Genomic DNA, 21131 nt, shown 5'->3' on the forward strand with positions numbered 1-21131 from the left:
ACAACCTTCCGTGGGGATAGCCATCGTTAAACAACTAGCAAGGGCCGCCTAAAGCAAACCAGCAGATGCAACATAGGAATCTCACGGTCCAAACTAACGGAAGAGACCATAAGATATGCTGACACATATCTTTCACCCACTTACTATGAACTACTTCCCCCGTTTACCTTGTTATTAACTCATACAAACACTTCTTGAATGGAGTAATCGAGGTATGATCGACACGAAGCGTTGTATGGATCTCGCGGTATGATTTTTGTGGGGACGTGAAAGTTGAAATCAAATGTATCATATACTTGATTTTTATATTTGAATGACTTCCCCTTATTTACCAAAATCTAGATTTATGCAAATACTTTCTGAATGGAGCAGTCGATGTATAATCGACACGAAGTATCGCTTAAATCTTGATTGTAAACTCTTAAGGACGTAAGAGCTAAAAATAGCATATCATATATGTTATTAATCTCCCACTAAAGTGTTAAAATAATTTTATCATATAAGTTATTAAATTCCAACTGAAGTGTTCTACTATTTGGGTAAAATTATACATAGGTTCTTTTTGGCTAAATAAAAACAACCCTAAGTCTATGTGATTTATCCAAGTATAACGCTTATAATTGGATTTTATCTTATAATGTCTAGGTGATAAATCATTTTATTACCCCACACCGCTCACGTACGCTTATAAAACCAGTTAACAACACTCAATTATTCGGCCATAATCCCCAGGTAGGAGGTGTTCCGTAGACCGTCAACTTAAGTACTCTCAACCTTAGACGGGATTATATACTGGTTGAGTTCGTAATCGTGATTTATAAGATAGCGACCTATTTTAACTATTAAAACAAGTGATTAACTTACGTGAGCATGCAGCTTATCTTTGTTATGGATTTTAATATCTAACTTAATTTTATAACAACCTATAAAAATTGGACATGCTCTTGCATCCACAACATGCATCAAAGGCATTCAAATTTAATATAACGGTTATATTAAATAACAGAAACCCTAAACATGCATTCTATATATTATAACATATTGTAACATATACATAATGCATGTAACATGCTTCCTATGGTGGGTTTTTTGTTGGGATTGGTGTCCGAATTCTCCTGGTGGTCTCGTAGTTTGTAAACATTTTGTATACATTGTTATTAATAAAATAAATGTTATTTTATATGCATTTACTCATATCCAATAAACTAAGATCCGTGGTTATTCTATGTAATTTAAGCATGCGTGTGAGACATACAAGTGGATCATGCCTTAAGTAATAACCTAAATGGTTTGTAGTAGATGGAAAAAGGAGTGATACCTTATCCTGGTGACACTACGGATACGACCCGCTTTATAGATATTTATAAGTGTTGTAAAGTGCTACAAATGGTCTGATCCTGACCATTCATGTAGAGATATGCCAGCGGGAGTGTCCTATACAAAGAGTGTGTATAATATCGGACCACGAGATGATTAGTCTCTTTATATAACGTGTTGATAATTGAGACTTATATTTCACTAAAATGACCATAGGTGACATGACCTTAATCTTGAGTGAGTTAGAAACTCCTGCCTATATTTGATTAGTATGGGTGAGAGTAGCCAGATTGCCAACTTAACAAACCTACCTTTTTGGGGATTCGTCTAATTGAGGAGCTAGGAACTCAGCTACACAAGACAGAATTCACTCATTCCCCGAAGCAGGGGTAAATAGACAAATTGCTCCCTTAAGGGTTGATTCCAGATCTTGAACATAATGACCACACTCTCTCTTTGGAAGAGAGGACTCAGTGATGGGATTGGTGTCCTAATTTTTCCAGTGGTCTCGTAGTTTGTAAACATTTTTGTACACATTGTTATTAATAAAAAAAATGTTATTTTATTTGCATTTACTCATATCCAATAAACTAAGATTCGTGGCTATTTCATGTAACTTAAGCATGTATGTGAGACATACAAGTGGATCATTCCTTAAGTAATAATCTAAATGGTATATAGTATAAGGATTAAGGAGGGATACTTTATCCTGGTGACACTATGGATACGGCTCGCTTCGTAGATATTTACAAGTGTTGTAAAGTGCTACAAATGGTATAATCCTTACCATTCATGTGGAGACATGTGAGCGGGGGTGTCCTATACAAAGAGTTTGTATAAGACCGGACCACGAGATGATTTGTCTCTTTATATAACGTTGTTGATAATCAAGATTTACATTTCACTAAAATGACCATAGGTGATATGATCTTAATCCTGAGTGTTTTGGGAATTTTGCCTATGAGAGCGGTCCTTTGATTAGTATGGGTGAGAGTGGCCAGATTTCCAACTCAACAAGCCTACCTTTTTGGGGATTCATCTGATTGAGGAGCTAGAAACTCAATTACAAGAGATAGAATTCACTCCTACCGCAAAGCAGGGGTAAATAGATAAATTGCTCCTTTGAGGACTGATTCCGAGTCTTGAATATAGTGGCCACACCCTCTCTTTGAAAGAGATGACTCAGTCATAGTAGGACTATGACTTATTGTCCTTTAGAGGAATCAGTGGTACTTAAGGAGTTAGATGTAACTACAGGGGCAAATTGGTAATGTCACACCCCCTCCCAAATTACCCTTTTATTTTGGAAGAGGATATGACCGTGGTATCTACTAGCTCTACTGCCAGCACTCACCACCCAAGCCTTCTAATCTAGATACCAACCTATTCATTTAATTAGTTATAAACGCAAACAGCTAACCTCTCCCTTAAGTTCTTACGAAGATTACATAATTACAAGCATACAGCCAAGACGTCACTTTTATAGAAAAATATTCGCAGATGACCCAAACATTTCTACAGAAACCCTAGTCCCTCACAAAACATGTGTACATAAACGGATTATCAACCTAAGTCTTTTAATAAGCCGAGTCTTTCGGTGGCAAGCAGCAGTAGGATCAACATTGAGGAAACTGACTGTTACCTAAAAAGAGAAAACACAGAAATTATGTGAGCTAAAAGCTCAGTGAGTGACTATAGAATCATAAAGCAACAAGCGTAGCATCACTATAAACATGTAAATATACCAATGCGTAAACTCAAGCATTTGCCTCTATATGTAGTTGTAAACCATTCTCAGACATCATCAAATATTATTATTCCCTAGTTGAGAATGAGCCTAAACGCTCTAGCTCCTTAACCTTTATTACCAACCAAGAAACCCACACTTCGGTTTCTCATTCATAACTACCTACGTGCATGTGGCCATACTAAGTACCATCATATTTTAGGTATTTTCGTTCAGATACCTTCTCAAATTTTTCCTTCAGTTCGAGCTACTATGATACTTTCTCATATGTCCTTCGGTATCAAATTGGCCAGATACCTTCTCAAATGTCCTTCGGTGTCAAATTGGCTAGGTACCTTCTCAAATGTCCTTCGGTACCTAATTGGTTAGATACCTTTTCAACGTCCTTCGGTATCAAATGTGTATCTTGTAACACCAAATTAAGTTCCATTGCCTAGTATTTACACAAGAGTTGTTCCATTGCCACTCATTTACAACAAAACTCATTCTCTCATAGTCTTCCTCTAGGAACCATATATCAAAATCAGAAACACAACTTTTGTAATGGTTACATAACATACCTTGGCCTGTGTTACACATATACAAGCCGGGAAACATGCATTAAGTTATTCTCCAACCATTTGTTGCTCGAGGAAATTTAAATACATCATTAATGTCACTGTGCTTTACTTGATCATATATGCATGAGTATTGGAAACCTTAAGTTTACTGAGTCACTCACTGTTTTTCAGGCTCTTATTGGTTTATACGCTTCCCCTAGCTCTTCTTGGCTTGAAAAGATATAATTCCCGATTAAATTACTTAGAATTCCTAGTAAAATATCTCAAATAATTCATTTATTAAAGGAACTTCTATCAATACAGACAGCTCTACTGGCAAGATCCCCCTGAGCGAGGTCAGCGAGATCCCCATGAGCGATGCTAGCGAGATCAGCGAGATCCTCTAGAGCGAGATCAAGCTTTTTCTATGAAATTCTTAGCGATACTCACCTCAATTCCTAGCGAGATTTCCCCCTAGAGCGAGATCCTTCTTACAAAATCAGTGAGATTTCCTTTATAAACGAGATCCTCATGCCTGAATCTCGCTAGAATTCTCCCTGATGAATTGCTTGCTTGTTCCTTATAAGCAGCTGTCAGCTTATACACCAATTCCTTGTTATAACTTTAAACATTCATAACTCAAAATCCAGAGCTCTTTTCAAGAAACTTCCTTCTATAAACTTGTTTAGATTTGAGTTAATTCCTTACCTTAAAATTTCAGCCCATAATTCCTTATAGTTTGGCCTGGAACTTCCAAACTTCACCTCGGGCCCTGATTAATCCTTCGTTTTGCCTTTTCTGCAAATTCTCCACTTTTGTTCTTCTCCTCTTGCAATCTTTCTCCAGTAAAATAGCCTTAAAAACTAGATTCTCCCAGCTTTCAAATGACACTAAATTCGCTAAATTTACTCTTGTCAATTGTCAAAACCATGCTGTTGAAGTTTCATTTCCCTTTTTAATCTTCCCGTCGCTTCCTGAGTTCAAAGAATTAATTTCCACGTCACTCCACACTTAGTGCCTCCTGCAACTAATGATTGAGTTTCTTCATTTGATATATTTTTTTTCCTTCCTTCATAATTCTTATAAACAACAAGAATTTCTATTTAATAAATATGTAATATAACATTCCTTTGGCTAAACATGCTTATCTAGGGAACCTAAGTTGGGGGGTTTATAGGTAAATTGGCCCAACTGTACTTACGAGCAATTTATGAAGGGTTATCGTATTGTTGATTGGTCATATGGACAAAGAAATATATCTGTAGTAAAAAGAGTTCAGTTGTCGATCTTTAGTGGAGTGCCCGACAATTAACGGATGGTGGATCTTGTGACTAAAGAGTTTAGTCAATTATTCATGCACCGTTGGAGTTTCAAGCTACAGGTCCATAAGGTCCCTTTGGTAGCTCAATGGGTTCAAGAGCTAAATTAATTATATGTGATATAATTGGTGTGATGTATTAGATACATTAATTGGAGGAATCAATATAAATATGATTTATATTAAATACCATAAAATAGAAAAAGAACTATGGTTTATATGTTTCATATGATGAAATATTAAAACTATAGGTTATAAATATAATATGATAAGTTGGTTATCATATTTATTTATAATATATTAATTATATGATAATTAATTCTTTTTCTCTAATAACCGATATGAGTGGGAGGTTATTGGAAGTTTTATGGTAACCGTGAGATAAAAGGGAAATTGTTTTCCAAATTTAGTAGTTAATTCATTTGAGAAATTCGAAAAAGGCTATCAAGTAAAAATAATTTTTACTAAGCGATAGCTGTCGAAAGCATACATTCAACATTGAATTTGTGTGAGGAAGAAGATGAATGAAGCAGAAACTCTTTTCAGCTAATTCTCCTCTATCTTCTTCCATTTCAGAGTGTTTTATCACTCTCTAGCATGCAACCAACATCTGAAGCTTCAAAAGCCAGCAACTGCTTGGTAAAATATGGTGGAATTTGTGTGTAATGCATGGGATGCACCTCATGCTAAGGAAAAGTGGGGAAACCCACTTTTCTCATTTTCTCAAATTTTCAATTTGTTTTTCATTTAATTAATTCTATAATTAATCAAGTTTTGATTCAATTAATCAAAAATAAAAATTCAATTTCAAATATTAGATTAATCACACACCAAATTTTCACCGTGAATCTAATTCTTGTAATTGATATTTAAATCAATATTTAAATATTATACACTCTCCAATTTTATTTAATTTCAACAATTAAACTTTAGTAATATCAAATAAAATTATGCAAACCTTAATTTTAATTTGAACTAACTCAAACTCAAAAAACCTAATTTCAAATTGATATCATTCCAAATTCACTCAATTTAATAATTCAAAGTGTTCATGTTTTACGAGCTAATAGAAAGACCTTATTGAAGGATCTCATATCTAAGAGTTCCATGAGCTCGTTCAGATCACTTCGATCTCATCGTAACCGAAATATAACATTATCATTGAACACATACAGTTATGCAAATAAACTCTAATTAACGACATGCCAAGAACAAGATAAACAATAAGGGAGAGAGTTCCATACCAGTTGAAGACGTTCTTCACACTTCGAAACTCCAAGCAGCGGAACCCTCCTCACGATCTACCAACGCCCAGCAGCAACGTCAACAAAAGCAGCACGAACAACTGCACGAACACGACCGCAACGGGGACGACACCACCATTAAAGAGCCCCGGGTATTCTCGGAGTGAAAATCCAAAGGGTTGGCTTTGGTAAATTTGGTAGAGGGAAGAGGAATAAAAAATTGTGTAGGCGATAAGCAAGTGGAAGGGAAAACAACGCTATCGCATAGCAGAAGTACTTATCGTTTAGGAGGAGCTACACGATCGTGTAAGATTTATTGAACGATTGTTTAGGAAAAGGTATACGATTGTTTAGTTAAATTGGCACACTATACGATTGTTTAGAGAAGCTATCTGATCGTGTAGGCGAGAGTGTGCGATCGTTTAGTGCAAGGTGGGCGATCGTTTAGGCGGAGAAGAGCTATTGTATAGTCTCTCGATTTTCTTAAGCGATCGCTTACAATTCTCCAACACGCGCTTCACGAAAACTTTTTAGGCGAATGACGGACGATGCAAAAATGAAAACAATTTTCATTTTAATTCATCGGTTACAATAATCGACGCTGTTCACTAACCCACGTACGAACGTGAAATTTTGGCATAATTACCTTATAATTAACCAACTAATTAATTAATAAATATAATCATATTATATTTATATCCTATAGTTTGATATCACATATCTACTATAGTATTTTCTCCTCTACTTGATATAAATCATATTTATATCTAATTTTCTCCAAAATAATGTATCTCATACATTTAGTCAATTATATCACATATAATTAACTAGTCCAATTATATCACAAATAATCGAACCTCATTTTGTCAATTTTATATTTCAAATTAACCCAAATACTAGTTCTCGACTTTATCCAAGTTACCTAAGGGACCTAATGGACCTGTGGCTCGAAGCTCCAACGGTACGTGAATAGCTGACTAAACTCTTTAGCCACGAGATCCACCATCCGTTAACTGTCAGGCATTCCACTAAAGACCAACAGCTGAACTCTTCTTACCCCAAATATATTTTTGTGTCCATCGGATATAACCAATCATGAGTACAATGACCCTTCACAAATGCTCATAAGTATAGTTGGGCCAAATTATTGTTATGCCCCTATAGTTACATTTCACTCCTTAAGTACCACTAATTCCTTTAATGAACAATACAACATAGTCCTATTATGTGCGAACACCTCTCGAGCAAAAAGAAGGTGTGTGGTGCCACATTGTTCAAGCCTCGGAATCAGCCTTTAAGGGAGCTATCTATCTACTTACACCTGCCTCGGGGAAAGAGTGAACTCCATCTTGTGTAGTTGAGTTCCCAGCTCCCAAATTAGACGAATCCTCAAAATGGTAGGTTTGAATCGGCGACATGGCCACTCGCACCCATACAAATCAAAGAACCGCTCTGAATGGCAGGAGTTCCCAACTCACTCAGGATTGAGGTCATGTTACATATGGTCATCCTAGTGAAGTGAAGACTCTGTCATGAACGGTGTTATATAACGAGATGTTAACACTTCGTGGTCAGGTCTTATAAAAACTCTTTGTATAGGACGCCCCCGCTCGCATGTCCCCAACACGAATGATCAGGATCAAATCATCTGTGAAAAGTCACAACACTTGTGACCATTCCACAAAGTGGGCCGCATCGGTAGCGTTACCAGGATAAGGTTTTCCTTCTATATCCATATACTACAAACCATTTTGGTTATCACTCAAGACATGATCCACTAGTATGTCACCACATACATGCTTGAGTCACATACAGATAACCAGGGATTTTATGTTTATTGGTTTGTGGTAAAACAAATAAAACAAGTAACGGAGCAAAAATACAAGATGTGAAGTAAATATCATATATTAACAACACAAACGTTCGTACAAACTGTTTACAAACTACAGGACACGAGACTTTAGGGCATCAACCCCAACAATCTCCCACTTGTCCTAAAAAGAAGTGGGGTGTACAAAAACTTAGTACAAAACAATAAACTAGGGCATAAAAGCAGTACAAGAAAATCTCCCACTTGCCCTAGTCCAACCGCGGTCGATCCTGTAGACCCATGCTTCGTAGGTGACCCTCAAACACTGTAGCCGTGAGAGCCTTCGTAAACGGATTAGCAACATTGTGCTTCGAAGCAATCTGGTGACGATCAGGTTTCCTTGATGCACTATTTCGCAGATCAGATGATACTTCCACTCTATGTGTTTGCCGCGCCTATGACTCCTTGGCTCCTTGAAGTTCGCCACTAGCCCACTATTATCACAATAAAGGGTAATGGGTTTAGACATATCTGGAACAACTTCCAGGTCTGTCAAGAACATTCTAAGCCAGACGACCTCTTTTGCAACTTCGCAAGCCGCAACGTACTTCGCCTCCATAGTGGAGTCGGCGATGCACCCCTGCTTAGTGCTTCGCCACACTACAGCTCCTCCGTTAAGAGTAAAGACTGACCTTGATGTGGACATGCGAGAGTCCTTATCAGTCTGAAAGTCAGAATCCGTGTATCCTGTAAGGATCAAATCCCTCGAACCATACACGAGCATGTAGTCCCTCATTCTCCAAAGATACTTGAGGATATTCTTCACTGTGGTCTAGTGATCCTGGCCTAGGTTAGACTGATACCTACTGATTATACCCACAGCGTAGCAGATGTCTAGACAAGTATAGAGTATCGCGTACATCAAACTGCCATTGCCAGACGCATATGAGACCCGTCTCATCTCATCAACCTCTTGAGGCGTCTTAGGACACATGTCCTTAAACAAAGTGACTCCATGCCTAAATGACAGTAGGCCCCTCTTTGAGTCCTGCATCAAGTACTTGAGCAACATCTTGTCAATGTACGATTCATGAGACAGTGCTAGCACTTTGTTCTTACGATCCCGAAAGATCTATATACCTAGAACAAACTGAGCCTCTCCCAAATCTTTCATTTGGAATTGGGTCACTAGCCAGTTCTTAATTGCAGTCAGTAGACCTACATCATTCCCAATGAATAGGATATCGTCTACATACAACACTAATTAGACTACTAAATTGTTGATGATCTTATTGTAGACACAAGGTTCATCAACGTTTTGGTCAAAGCCATACGACTTGATCGCAGTATCAAACTGTATGTTCCTATTTCAGTCCATAAATGGACCAATTTGGTTTGCAAACCTTTTGCTCTTGTTAACTTGGGTTACGAATCCCTCGGGCTGCACCGTATAAATGGTCTCCTCAAGATTGCCATTCAGAAAGGTCGTCTTAACATCCATTTTCCAGATCTCATAATTATAATAAGCTGCAATGGACAGAAGGATGCAGATGGACTTTAACATGGCAACAGACGAGAAATTCTCCTGATAGTCGACTCCCTTTACCTGGATAGAACCTTTTGCCACAAGTTGAACCTTGAAGGTCTGTACCTTTCCATCAGCACCCCGTTTGTGTTTGTAGATCCATTTACAACCTATAGGACGAACCCCATTAGGCTGATCTACAAGATATCATACTGAGTTGAAGTACATCGACTCCATCTCCAGATACATGGCCTTGACCCATTCATCCCGGTCAATATCCTCCATTGCCTTCTTATAAGATAACGGATCCTCAACGTCGTCATCTGCTACCATAGCAAGGATTTTCGTGAAATCCAGATAGTGAACGGGTGGTGGGTTTTTTGCATTTGTGTTTGATTGTTAAATTCTTTTGTGTATGGCATTGATGGATATTTACGAGTTTAGTTGCCTCTGTTTAAGCTTTCTTTACATTACAAAGTTTTAATTTGTAAGGGCCCATGTGTTTTTGGGCATAATTAACATGCAATCGAGTCTGTAATTCAAAGAGTTTGAGTTAGTCAAGTCGTTCGTGATGAAGTTTCGAAGCATGGAGATGCGGTTCTCAGCGAAGAAGAAGACAAGAGTTGGTCGTGTCGTGTAGCCTCGGGTAAACGATCGTGTAGATTTTTCCATACAAACGTGTAGTATTTACTAGGGTAAATCGTTTACTCTACGTTGGTTGCCCGATCGCGTCGATGTCGAAGGTTGACGAACGTAGTGGAAGCATTTGATTCTTATCGTTTAGAAAAAGGCGCACGCTAGACGATCGTGTAGTTAGCATGCTTCATCGTATAGTAAAAGGTACACGATCATTGCTAACGGTCATTTAGCTATAGGAGCGTTGGTAAACAATAAAGCAAAGCATTTGTTCTTTCATGTAGACGATCGCAGGGTGTTTGGTGAACGATCAGTTGGAGACATGTTGCTTCGCCCAGATGGTTCAAGACCTGGTTCGTTTGTTTAAACCGGAGACTTCTTGTTTTGTAATAGTTAGCTTGTAGTTTTGAGGATTTGACTCAATTTTACCTGGTTCATCAACTTTTGTTTATTATACATGTGATGTATGGTGTTTATATGGCAAAGTGTTTGACATATAGTTTGAAACCCACCTTAGGTTGTGCAATCATTCATGCATCATGTATTATAAGTGTTATAATATTGCATGAAAAAATTACATGAAAGCATGTGCATGCATCATGAAATATAAGAATTATATTTTACATGCAGTGAGCATTATCATGCATCATCTTTTTATTATAAACATTATGGTATAAGGGTGAATGGAAGCATGTTGTGTTTGTTTCGTTGCTGTTTTGTATAAGCGTTATATAAAAAGGTAGTAATGAATGAACAATGCATTGAGCATGACACTTAGGCTGTTTATAATCGTTATGAATTCCTTGCATGTGTTTAGCTTTGCGTTGTGGTTTTGGTTATTTTTGTTTATAAGCATTTTAAAGGAAATTATAACTAAAATCAATAAGAAAGAGTTGCATGCGGACTTAGGGTGAACTCATATTTTTTTAAAAGGGTTTTAAAATTGCATTGAGATAGACCTAAGTTCACTGGTTCTAATGAGATTAGTAACCTAGATTAATCTTTTAAAATCGGTTTAATAGGATTAAATTGATTGGCATAAAAGATTAAATTTGGTTTAAATCTATCTATAAGGGACATTTTGTCTAAAGCGGGTTCTGTCTAGGATGGGGTTCTTAAGCTAACGGAAACGAAATACCCTTACCTGGGACCTACCTAGAAAAGAGAATTAGATAGAGTTTCTACAAACATGCGACAATTGGTCAAAGACTTCATTAAAGAGTTCAATGGATGATGATTAAAAGTTGTTTAACTATCCAAGTTAAACGTTGTTGGGTTTTATGTCCAAAAACTCGTGGTTTGTAGAATTAGAACTTATTTTGAGAATTCAATAAAGTTGTTGTTGAATATATTGTTTTTTACGAATCCAATAAACCTAAGTCCCTTGCCTATTATATGATCACTTGAACTTTATGTGGAGATATACAAGTGGATCAGGTTCGAGTAAATAGTCAAAATGATCTATAGTATATGAATAAGGTTGGGTACCTTATTCTGGTAACACTATTGGATGCGGCCTACTCTGTAGTTGTTACAAAGTGTTGTAAAGTGCTACATATAAAGTGATCCTAATTCATGCATGTTGAGACATAAGGAGTGGGGGTGTCCTATGCAAATGAGTTTTGTACAAGATCGGACCACAAAACCTGTCACTTTTATTTTATAACACTGTTTACTATTTAAGACTGATTATTTCGAAGCGATGACCTAGGTAACTTAACCTTAATCCTGAGCTAACTATGAACTCCTGTTTGTTCAGAATTATCCTTTGATCTGCAAACGGTGAGAGTAGACCAATTACCTCTACTCAATAAGCTTACCATTTTGGGGATAAAACTAGATGAATAGCTGAGAATATAAGGTGCAAGAGGGAATTCACTCCTACTCGATTAGGGTTAGTAGAGAGGTTGTTTTCTTCAAGTGTTGATTCTGGGTCTTGAACAAGAGGCCTCACTCTCTCAGGCCAATAGGGATTCGATTTGTTGATTGGATCACAAATCAATTGTTAATTAAGGGATCAATGAAACTTAAGGAACAAGAGGTAATTACGAGAGTAAAACAGAGATTCAACCCAGCCGTTATTACGAGTAACCTGTGAAGGGTTAACTTACTAATCATGGTTATATCGAGTGGACATAATATATCTACAGTGAGGGGAGTTCAGCTATGGACTTTAGTGGAATCACTCATTAGTTAACGAATGAGGGTTAGATCGGTCTAATGAGTTGAGTCGATTAATCTTGGATCGTTGGAGCCTATGATCTGTAGGTCCGCGAGGTCCCTCTACTAGCTCGTAAATGGGTAAGCTTGAGGGTAGTTTGAGAAATTAATTTGAAACGTTCAAATTAAACAGAATAAGAGAATAAATATTTAAATATGATTTAAATATATAAAGATTATTGGGTAAAAATTAATTGTTTTTTAAAATTAATTTAAGAAAATCAATTTTAAATTAAAATGATTTAAAGTCATTTTGTGTTTTAAAAAAATGAAAAAACGTTTTGCATGGATTGCACAAAGTGGAAAAGGAGTTTTCTCCATTATCATCATCTTTATGCTCACACACAAAGCATTTTCTTCTCTACTTTTATTCTCCAAGCATGAGTTGCAAGCCATGCACTCCATCTCTTTGCATGTTCATCTAAAGCATTTTCTTCTCTACTTTTATTCTCCAAGCATGTTCACAAAGATTAAAGTTGTTGGAGAAGAAAGAGGAATACAGAATTTTGAGAGAAATTTCGGTGAAGAAGAATCTGTCTTCTTCAATTTGCTGTTGTGATCTTTCCCCGTTTCTTCACATCTTCAAGCTGTTCTTGAGGCCCACAACTCTACCTAAAACTCCAAGAGCATAGTAGGGAAGGCTTTGAGATAGTTCACATTGATATCAAGTGAAAACAGCAGTTGAACAGACATTTTCTTGGAGAGTTCATCAGAGGTATGTTCTGAAATCCTATTTTTATGAACAACATGCTTTAGTTTTTGCCAAAATTAGTGAATTAAAATGCTTATAGATCCTCGATACTTTCAATGCATGTTGTTTAACTCTTACAAACGTTACTCTTGGGCAAACCTAAAAAGTCACTTAGTTAAAATCCTTAGCCGTATTTTTTCTAAGTAAACTAAACCCTACGTTATAAAACACTCAGTGGGAGGAAGAGATGTATCTGATATGTTAATGATTCCACTCACATTCTTCCCTAAATGTTCACATCGTGAGATTCATGTTTGGCCTCGTGGTACTCTGGCAGCATCCTCCTTCTGATAGTGTTTGCATGAGTCAATATCAAGGTGAACGGAGAGAGTGTTTATAGTAAGTGGGTGTAGGATGTGTGTCAACACGTCCTACGGTCTCTGTCATTGGTTCACACCGTGAGATCATTCTGTACTCCCTCGTGGTGCCCTGGGAGCGTCCCCCTTCGGATGGGTTTTGTGCAGTTGGTCAAGATCAAAGTGAACTCCAGAAATGGATAGGGTTGCTTTAGGTTTTGCCCCAATCGGATTTTTCCCTTCGGATTGGCTGCTTGGGGCGGATCTTTAGGACCTAAAATGGTGGGTCGCACTTACAAGAGGTTTTTAAGTAAGTTAGTAATCTCTTGACTAAATCAATAATGGCTAGTCATTATAGGAACAAGAGTTGTTCTAGTATTAATGACTGGTTGAGAACTTCTCAATTCAGAGGAGGGATAATTGACCTCCCTTTGGCAACTTTTGTCCTAAACCTTTGAAGCGTCATTGCAAAACTAGATGTCACACGGAGTTTATATTAGTTTTGCTAAAATCTTATTAGATGTTGTTTGTTTTATAACGGGTATTTGCTTAAAACATAACGTAGGTCAATTTGTTTTTCTTTTCAGCAACTCGTTAGTATTTTTGTTTAGTACCGTTAATAGGACTGATTACATACAGTGAAAAGAATCGTGTAAAATGTATTTTGTGGTAAACAACCTCGAATTTTTCATGGTTGAGGAATGTCCTCAAGTCCCGACCCTTGATGCACCGCGAAATGTTCGCAATGCATATGAGTTGTAGATGAAGGCTAATTCATTGGCTCGACTTCACTTATTGGCTAGCATACCTGATGTTTTAGTCAAAAGGATTGAGAACATGGTCATTGCACGCGAGATCATGGACTCGTTGCAAGATTTGTTTGAACGTTAGTTCTTACTTTTCGAGCACAAAAGGATGGATGACAAAACCAGTAGTGTCAGTTGTTCTGACACTGATCCCACTACTCTCCAAAAGAGGAGGAAAGACAGTAAATATGACTTATTGGACTTAGAGACGTGTTTGGTAGAGAATGATGATTCTACCTAGATCATTTGGGTGCTACCAACCATATCAGTTTATTTTACCAAGGATTCAGTTCCCGGTAAACGTTGCCACAGGGAGAGATGACTCTTAGAGTTAGTATTGGTGAGGTTGTTTCAGCTGTTGCTGTAGGCAGATTGGAGTTATTTGTTAACAAGAAACGTTATCTATTACTGGATAAAGTTTTCATAGTTCCTTATATTAAGAGGAGCTTAATCTCGATTTTTTGTGTCATTGAACAAGGGTATACCATCTCTTTTTCTGAGAATAAAGTGTTTATTTTCAAGAATAGAATGGAGATTGGTTTTGGTTCAATGGAAAGTAACTTATATGTACTAAGATCGTTAGTCATAAAAGCTTATTTTAACACTGAAATGTTCAGTACGACAACAACAGCTAGAAGATCAAAGGTTTCTCCTAAAGAAAACGCCCATCATTGGCATCTAAGGTTAGGTCACATCAACCTCAATAGGATTGAGCAGTTGGTGAAAAGTGGACTTCTAAAGAGTTCAGAAGAAAACTCATTGACAGTGTGTGAATCATGCCTCGAAGGCAAAACGACCAAATGACATTTTACTGGAAAAGGTTATAGAGCGAAGGAAGCCTTGGAGCTTGTACATTCTGACCTCTATGGTCCGATGAATGTTAGGGCTCAGGGTGGGTATGAATATTTCATCTCTTTCATAGATGATTATTCAAGGTACGGGTATCTCTACCTAATGCAACATAAGTTTGAAGCCCTTGACAAGTTCAAGGAGTATAAGGGAGAAGATAAATCCTATCACAAAGTCACAGACACCCAAAACTCCACGAATAGCCTCCACGGAACCTTGGCTGTGTCGAGTTGAGTATGACACCACCAAAAAAGTTACCGCGGTATTTTCGGTGTGAGAATCAAGAGTGTGGGCTCTGTGTGGACTTGTTAGAGGTAGAAACCGGAAGAAGAATAATCGTGTAAAAAATTGAGCAAGTGGGAGAATATAAAGCCTATCATATAGGTCAATACCCAATCGTTTAACAAAAGCTATGCAATCATTTTTCTCATCATCCAGCTGAGTGTCTATTGTGTAGGAACACTCTACGATCGTCTAGTCTTTCCAAGCTGTCGTTTGGTAAATCTGATTTACTTGACAACTATACCGTGAGCAATTTTCGGGAGTGGAAATCTCAAATTAACATTACCTTTAAATCTTACTAAAATTAGGAAGACATTTTTTCTTTTATTTCACGGTTACCATGAAACCACCAATAACCTCCCACTCAATTGGTTATTAGAGGAAAAAAAGATAATTATCCAATAATTAATATTATTATAAATATAAATGATAACCAACTTACTATACTATATTTATAACCTATAGTTTTAATATTTCATCTCATGAAACATACAAACCATAGCTCTTTTTCTATTTCATGGCACTTAATGTAAATCTCATTTACATTAACCCTTCACTTGATGTATCTCATACACCAGATCATATAATATATAATTGAATTACCTCTTGTTAATTTGAACATTTCAAATCAATACTAAGAATTGATCCTCAACTTAAATCTATTGAACTACTAATGGGACCTTATGAACCTATAGTTCGAAGCTCCAATGGTACGTGAATAACTAACTAAACTCTTTAGTTACGAAATCCACCATCCGTTAACTGCCAGGTACTCCACTAAAGACCGAAAGTTGAACTCTTCTTACCACAGATATATTATGTGTTCATTTTAACCAATCAACAATACGACAACCCTTCACAGATTGCTCGTAAGTACAACTCGACCAATAACCGTTATGCCCCTGTAGTTACATCTAACTTCTTAAGTACCACTAATCCCTCTAATGAATATAAGTCATAGTCCTACTATGACTGAGTCCTCTCTTCCAAAGAGAATTTGTGGCCACTATGTTCAAACTCTGAAATCGGCCCTTAAGGGAGCAATCTATCTACTTATCCCTGCTTCGGGGAATGAGTGAATTCTATCTTGTGTAATTGAGTTCCCAGCTCCCAAATCAGACAAGTCTCTAAAAAGGTAGGCATGTTGATTTGACAATCTGGCCACTCTCACCCTTACTAATCAAAGGACCGCCTTCAAAGGCAGGAGTTCCCAAAACACTCAGGATTGAGGTCATGTCACCTATGGTCGTTTAGTTGAGATGTAAGTCTCCAGTATCAACGACGTTATATACAAAGGCGAATCATCTCGTGGTCTGATTTTATACAAGCTCTTTGTATAGGACACCTCCACTCGCATATCTCCACATGAATGGTCAGGATCTACCATCTATAGTAGTTTACAACACTTGCATACCCTATAAAGTGGGTCGTATCCGTAGTGTCACCAGGATCAAGAATCCATCTTTAATCCTTATACTATAGATCTATTTAGGTTATCACTTAAGACATGATCCATTTGTATATCTCATATACATGCTTATGTTTACATAAAATAACCATGGAACTTTGTTTATTGGATATGAGTAAATTTCAGAATGAAATAACAATTATTTTATTCATAAACAATGTGTATAATTACAAACAACGAGACTCCGAGAGAATTATGATACCAATCCCAACATTTTCTCCTATCCCTAAATCTGATAGGCGTGAATTCCGTCTTGCACCCTATGTTCTCAGCTATCTACCCGATTTTACCCTTGAAAATAGAGGCTTATTGAGTCGACAATGTTGAGCCAACCCTCACCTATGCAAATCTAAGGATAGTCCCAAATAAATAGTAGTTCATAGTTAGCTCAGGATTAAGATCGAGTTACCTAGGTCATCTAAGTGAAATAGTTAGTCTTAAACAGTAAACAACGTTAAAAAGTAAGAGTGACTTATTTCTTAGTCCGATCTTATGCAAACTTATTGCATAGGACGCTTTCACTCTTTATGTCAATATATGAACGAATCTGGATCACTTCGTTTGTAGTATCTTTACAACAACTTATATCAGCTATAGAGTAGTCCGCATCCAATAGTGTTACCAGCAACCTTAATCATGTACTATAGACCGTTTTGACTATTTACTTGAACTCGATCCATCTTTATGTCTCTACATAAAGTTCAAGTATTCATGTAATAGCCATAGATCTTAGTTTATTGGATTTAGACTCCATAAATGCAATTAATAAATTCAACACCTTTATTGAAGAAATGTTGAATAACATCTTTTTATTAATAATAGAATATGTTTAACTTTTGCAAACTACGAGTTATAGGACATAAAACCCAACATTGTTGTGTTTTGATATCAATTTTTTATGGAACATTTGCAGCTGGTATATGTGATTTAGTCACTTTCTTTGCATCTATAAATGCATCTGGTAGCCGATTTGCTATATTTTGCAAATGTATTATCTTTCTAAATTCAAGTTCACATTGATCTGTATGGGGATCTAACGAGACAATAACAATACATTCCATGTAATTTCTTTTTCCAACTGTTTAATTCCTCCCTCTAAAGTTGGAAAATTTATCTTATTAAAATGACAATAAAAAAATCGTGTAGTAAATACATCACTTGCTAGGGGTTCAAGATTTTTAATATTGATGGGGAATCATATCCAACATATATTCCTAACCTTCTTTGAGGACCCATCTTAGTACGTTGTGATGAAGTAATTGGAACATCTACTGTACATCCAAAAATTCTCAGATGAGAAATATTTGGCTCATGGCCATAAGCTAATTGTAATGGCGAGTACTTATGATAAGATACTGGCCTAATGCGTACAAGTGACGCTGCATGCAAAATAGTATATCCCCATACAGATGTAGTAAGCTTAGCTCTCATAAGCGATGGTCTAGCAATTAACTACAAACGTGTTATGAATTATTCTACTAAACCATTTTGTGTATGAATATGAGCTACAAAATGTTCAACACTTATCTCAATTAACAACAATAATTATCAAAAACTTGAGATGTAAATTCTCCAGCATTTAGATGAATGGTCTTAATTATATAATTAGGAAATTATGCTCTTAACTTAATTATTTGAACAAGTAATCTTGCAAATACAAGATTTCGACTTGATAATAAGTACACATGTGACCATTTGTTGGATGTGTCTATGAATACCATAGAATATCTAAATGGTCCACTTGGTGGGTTAATAGGTCTACATATATCACCATAAATTTGTTCTACAATATAGAGGATTCAATTCCCACTTTAGCTAGTGATGGTCTAATTATCAATTTTTCTTGAGAGCAAACATCACATAATAATTCATTAGATTAAAGAATCTTCTAGCTCTTCAACGAGTGTCCATTTGAATTCTCAATAATTCTTATCATCATTCTAGATCCTGGATGACCTAATCTGTCATGCCAAATTGTAGATATGTTTGGATTCATGAACTTCAGATTCATTGTTGCATATGTTTCAATTACTCGCATATGAGTATAATATAATCTAAAAGATAAAGCAGACAACTCTTCCGGTATACGTTTTCCATATGAGACAATAGATATGATATAAAGATACTCTATATTATTCTTTCTATCAGTCTCAATATGATAACCATTACAACATATATCTTCAAAACTAAGTAAATTTCTCTTTTATTGACTAGAGAACAATGCATTATCAATTGTAAATTTCGGTCCTATAGGCAAAATAATATTTGTTTTTCCAAAGAACCATAATTCCATGTATCAACATAATATAAGCAAGTGAATCGATCAAGTAGTCCAACTCTAAAGAAAAATTATTATTGATAGTCTAAGACCAAACCTATTGATAGATATAACTACTATTTATTTGATCAATAGACAGATAAACTGAAAAAATAGCCTTCAATCAGGTTTGCAGAACCTGATATCGTATTAACTTTTGCTTCTAGCATTGTTAATTTGGAAAAATATTTTCTATTTGTAAGTATTGTATGTGTAGTTGCACTATCTGCTAAACATAAATCTTCTTTACTCATTTCTTAGTCACCTTACATATAAAAATGATCCAGATTTTTTCATTAAAAGAAAATAATTATAATAATAGAAACCACACTTGAAATATACAAAATTTAATATTAACCAAGAGAACAAAACATGAAAATTAAAAAAAAAAAAAAGGACAACATTAATACTAAATATTCTCAAAATAAAAAGAAACGCTTGTTATGCCATCAATTGTGCCAATTTTTTCTTCAGAAGATTTGAAAAAATATGCCACATTCAAATCTGTTATATTTGATGGGTAAAATATCTCATTATCATGGTATGCAAAATTTGCTTCCACATTTTTTTCTTTTTTCTTCAGGGATGCTTGATAGAGATCAACTAAGTGTTTTGACGTACAACAGGTACGTGACCCAGTCATTCCGCATCAAAAGAATTTATTTTCAACACTTTTTGAATTCTTATCTTATGGAATTTTTCCTTTGTGATCATCATTTTGTGTGGTTCTTTTGAAATGTGGATGATTAAAACCACGACCACGAAAATAATAATTATTTCTTCCTCTGCCATAGTCACGACCTCGACCATGATTATTAACATTCATAGCATTCACTTCAAGGAATGGTATTGTTCTAATTGGTTGAGATTCATGATTTTTCATCAATAACTCGTTATTTGTTTAACCACAAAAAGACCTTAAATTAATTCAGAATGTTGTTTAAAACCTTTCCCTCAAGATTGCTACTGTAGAAGCATATCCGAAATGTAGAAAATGTCTTCTTTAGCATATTGATTTAAAATTTTGGAGCTTCAAGTGCATCAATTTACGACGAGCTTTAGAAAGAAAAATTATTTTTCGATGATCACATTTTTATGGCATTCATGACATTAAACACCAATGACAAATAATTATTACCATTAATATCAAATGTTACAAAGTCTAATTTTGTAATATTCATCATAATAACACTATTACAAAATATTATATTTATAAAGAAATTTAATATATATCAAATATGTAAAACAATATTTATTTATTAATTATAATGAAGGGAGAGAAAAATCAACATACCTTTAGAACCTACCTGGAAAAATGATTGGAGCTCGTGCTTATAACGTGTTGTGAACTTGAGGAGTACAATAGAAACATTGATACCAATAAAACATAATATTAAAATAAATAAATATTAGAATAAAATGAACATAATATATAAATATACGAAATAAATAAATCACAAAAGTAAATAAAATAAAAATGATGGATTTCTCCACTTTCTCGAATCTTTTTAGATTTTACCGAATGTATGTATTCCAAAACCCACCAACTGCCACTATTTATAGGTAATTTGGCAGGTAGGAAGTTGATTACATAGATATTAATAATGTGTAATGTTAAGACACATGAACAATACTTTGAGAAATAAGGACATGACATATGATACATTAAACATGCATATCTAATAAACATCTATCATCATAATATTTATAATACATATAATAATTAAATTGTTACTAATTGAATTTAAGAACCTAGAACTAAACCCACCATTTTTCAATGGCTAAATTTTTTTAAAAATATCTTCAAAATTCATATTTTGTGTAAAAAAATCCATTTATTTATTTTTAAAATCCAATCTTAAGGTGATTGTTTTAAATAGTAAAATTATCGAAAATATTTTCAATTATAGTAAAATGTCATAGTAATAGATTGTGATAGGCATCTATCTCTGATACTGATAGATATCGATAAACGTCTATAGATATCTATCACAATTTATCACTAT

The sequence above is a fragment of the Benincasa hispida genome, chromosome 6 (genome assembly GCF_027475165.1).
Source record: "Benincasa hispida cultivar pf3 chromosome 6, pf3_genome.v1.1, whole genome shotgun sequence".
Taxonomy (NCBI): domain Eukaryota; kingdom Viridiplantae; phylum Streptophyta; class Magnoliopsida; order Cucurbitales; family Cucurbitaceae; genus Benincasa; species Benincasa hispida.